Consider the following 4,423-nt stretch of genomic DNA (forward strand, 5'->3'; position numbering starts at 1 on the left):
TCCTAAAAGTAGATTTAAAAAGAGAATGGAACAGAGAGAATATTTAAAGAAATATTTGCTGAAACTTCCCCAATTTTGTAGAAGACATGAATATAAACATCCAAGAGGCTCAATGAATCTAAGATGAACTCAAAGAGACCCACACTGAGACACATTATAGTCACACTGTCAAAAGGCAAAGACTTTTGAAAGCACGAGAGAGAAGTACCTGTCACATTACAAGGGGTCCTCAATAAGATCATAAACAGATTTCTCACCAGAAACTCTGGAGGCCAGACTAGAATAGTCAATATATCAAAAGTGATAAGAGAAAAAAACCTGTCAATCAAAAATCTTATATTTGGCAGCACTATTTTAAAGTGAGGATAAAATTAAAACATTCCCAGAAAAACAAAAGCTGAGAAAGTTTGTTACCTTTGAACTTCCCTGCCAAAAAAAAAAAAAAAAAAAATGCTCAAGACAGTCCTACAGGATGAAATGAAAGGACACTAGATAGTAACTCAAAGTTGCATGGAGAAATAAAGATCTCAATAAAGGCTGAGGTGCCTGGCTGACTCAGTCTGTACAGCATGTGACCCTTGATCTCGAGGTCATGAAGTTTGAGCCCCACTTTGGGTGTAGAGATTACTTAAAAATAAAATCTTTTAAGAAATGTTTTAAAAAGATCTCAGTAAAGGCAAAAACATGGGCAATCATAAAACCTTGTATTATTGTAACAATGACTTGTAACTGCGTTTTTTGTTTGTTTTCTACATGATTTCAGAAACTAATACATTTAAAGAAAAAAATTTTAGTGTAAAAGCTAGTATTACTGTACCTTTAATTTGTAACTTCAAATCTTATTTTCTACATAATTTAGGAGACAAATGCACTTAAAATAATTATTACCTTATGTTTGAGGACACATCATATATAAAGATATAATCTTGTGATACCAACAACCAAAAGCAGTGGGGAAAGAGCATTTTGTTTGTTATTAAAGTTGAGCTAGTATAAATTCAAAGCAGTTGTAACTTTAAAATTTTAAATGAAATCCTCATGGTAACCGCAAAGAAAAGAGCTCTAAAGTATGCACAATGGGGCACCTGGTGGCGTTGGTTAAGTGCAGGACTCTTGATTTCGGCTCAGGTCATGATCTCATGGTTTGTAAGATAGAGCTCGGAGTCAGGCTCTCTGCTGACAATGGGGAGCCTGCTTGAGATTCTCTCTTTCCCTCTCACTCAGCTCCTCCCCCACTCATTCTTGAGCTCTCTAAATAAGTAAGTAAATAAATAAATAAATAAATAAATTTTTAAAAATTTTTTTTAATGTTTTATTTATTTCTAGGAGAGAGAGAGCGTGAGCAGGGGAGGGTCAGAGAGAGAGGGAGTCACAGAATCTGAAGCAGGCTCCAGGCTCTGAGCTGGCAGTCAGTACAGAGCCCGACGCGGGGCTCGAACCCACGAACCTCGAGATCATGACCCAAGCGAAAGTCGGACGCTTAACCGACTAAGCCACCCAGGTGCCCCTAAACTTTTAAAAAAAAGAAATAAAATATACACAAAAGAAAATGAGAAAGGAATATAAGCATTTCGCTACAAAAAAAAAAAAAAACTAAACACAAGGGAGGACAGTAATGTAAAAGCAAGAGTGGCTGTACTAGTATCAGACAAAATAAATTGTAAGTCAAAAAACATGGCAAGAGACAAAGAAAGACATTATGCTGAGTGAAATAAGCCAGTCATAGAAAGACAAATATTGTATTATTCCATAAGTGTAAGTGTATGATTCCACCTAAATGAGGTACCGAGAGTAATCAAAATCATAGGGACAGAAAGTAGAATGGTGATAGCAACTGAGAGGAGAAGGAAATGGGGAGTAGCTGTGTAATAGGTATGGGGTTTCAGTTTTGCAAGGAAGTGAATGGTGTAATGGCTGCACCACAGTATGAATGTACTTAATGCCACTGATTGTATATTTAAAAATGGTAAGGATGGTAAATTTTATGTCATGTATATTTTACCACAACTTTCAAGAACTGAACAAAAAATACTGACAAATTGGATTTTGTTAAAATTAAATTTATGTTCATTAAAGACATCATTAAAGAGAGTGAAAAACAAACCACAGACTGGGAAAAGATATTTGTAATATACAGATCCAATGAAGAACACATATCCAGCATCTATGAAGAATCCCTACAAACCAATATGAAACAAAAAAACAAGCCAAAAAAAAAAAAAAAACAAGCCAAAAATTTTAGTAGGGAAAAAAAAACAACCTTGAGGAGGCACTTCTCAAAAGAGGGTCTCCACTGGCCAGAAAACCTCCATTGGATACCACCACACATTCAACAGAATGACTATTTTTTAACAAGAACAGTATCGAGTGTTGGTGAAATGTGGACCAGTCAGAAATCTGATACCTTGCTGGTAAGTGTGAAATGGTACAACCATTTTGGAAAGCTGACAGTATCTGCTAAAGATATATAGAGACACTATGAGCCAACAATTCTATTGCTAGACATATACTCCCTACCAAGTAAGTGCATATGTCCACTCAAAGACATGTACAAGAATTTTCACACCAATTTAATTCATAATGGCCTGAAACTGGAAACAAAAATATCCATTAATGGTAAAATAATCCATTAATGATAAAATAAGTAATAAATGTAGAAATATTAATTTTATTAACAAATGAAAAACATTCAGCAACTAAAAAAAAAAACTACTACTACTACTACAAGCTATGACATAGAAGAATTTATATTCTTGCTTCTCAAGTGTGTGCCACAGATCGTCACTATCAGCATCACCTGGGAGTTTGTTAAAAGCACAGGATCCAAGGTCTCACAATAGACCTATTGAATCAGAACTTGAAAATCATCAGTTGATGCATACACACATTAAGAGTTGAGAAGAATTATTTTTTAATTTTTTAATGTTTATATATTTTTGAGAGAGAAAGAGAAACAGAGTGCGAGCGGGAGAGGGACAGAAAGAGAGAGGGAGACACAGAGTCTGAAGGAGGCTCCAGGCTCTGAGCTGTTAGCACAGAGCCCAATGCAGGGCTCGAACTCACTAACCATGACATCATGACCTGAGCTGAAGTCAGACGCTTAACCGACTAAGCCATCCAGGGACCCCAAGAAGAATTATTTTATACCTTATGTTGAGTGATAGTTACATAGATGTATATAAATGTAATTTTCATCAATTTATATATTTAAGATTATACATTTAATTTGCACATATTAAGATCTATACATTTAAGATGCATTTTGCTGTCTTTTTAAACCCAATACAAAGTAAGATAATCAAATAAAAGTAATAGTTCACTAGCGTATTCCTAAGGTCACCAATGAAGGTTTTTTAATATCATTACAAAGGTATGTATTAAAATATATTTAAGGTATTTTAATCCATTGAAGTTATGGCTGTATTTATGCTCTATTTTTCCATGTTTGACCAGGGTTCAGGTTGTCTACTGGGTCACTTACAGCCCCAGAAATATTTATAATTTCCTCATTTGGTAATATTAGAAAATGTTTCAACTCATTTTGTACATTTTCTATCCAAATATGAAAAATAACCACTTTTCCAAGAACCCAGGATTCTTTTAATTTGAAATCATATTAAAAGCTCCAAACTGGCTACTAAGAGATCTAATTAATTACTTTAAACACTTCGGAAGAAAAGAATAAAGTGGTGTGATTTGCCCTATCAGATACCAGGGCTTATTAAGAAGGTATAGCATCAAGACCATTAGATGCTGGCTCAGAGAGACAAAATGATAAGTACAATAGACAAGATTGTTCAACACAGATTTATGTATGGAACTTAGATGCATAACAGAGGTGGCATAGCAGATAAGTGGGAAGAGGAGAGGAACTGGTGACCTATTTAGAAAAATAATTAAGTGGATCCCTACTTTACATAATGCACAAAATTCAGCTCCAGTTGCATTAAAGGCTTAAATATCAAATAAACTCAAGTGTCTTAAGAGAAATTGTATTAGTCAGGGTTTTCCAGAGACAAAACCAATAGGAGATGGCAGATGGATAGATAGATAGATAGATAGATAGATAGATAGATAGATAGATAGATGATAGATGGATGGATAGATAGATTTATATTTATTTTAAGGTACATTTATGTACATTAGGTACATTAAATATATGGGGTTCCTGGCTGGCTCAGTCAGTAGAGCATGCAACTTTTGATCTTGGGTTTGTGAGTTTGAGCCCCACATCGGGCGTAGAGATTGCTTAAAAATAAAAAATCTCAAAATATATATGTAAATATATATTTAATAAAAATATATGTCAATATGTTTAACGTATATACACATACATTTGCTTATGAGTTACATAAATAAGGACATAAATATATACAAATATATAATTTATGTATGTATTAAATGTACATATATATATAAAGAT

The sequence above is a fragment of the Hyaena hyaena genome, unplaced genomic scaffold, assembly GCF_003009895.1.
Source record: "Hyaena hyaena isolate Hyena2069 unplaced genomic scaffold, ASM300989v1 scaffold_397, whole genome shotgun sequence".
NCBI classification, from domain to species: Eukaryota; Metazoa; Chordata; class Mammalia; order Carnivora; family Hyaenidae; genus Hyaena; species Hyaena hyaena.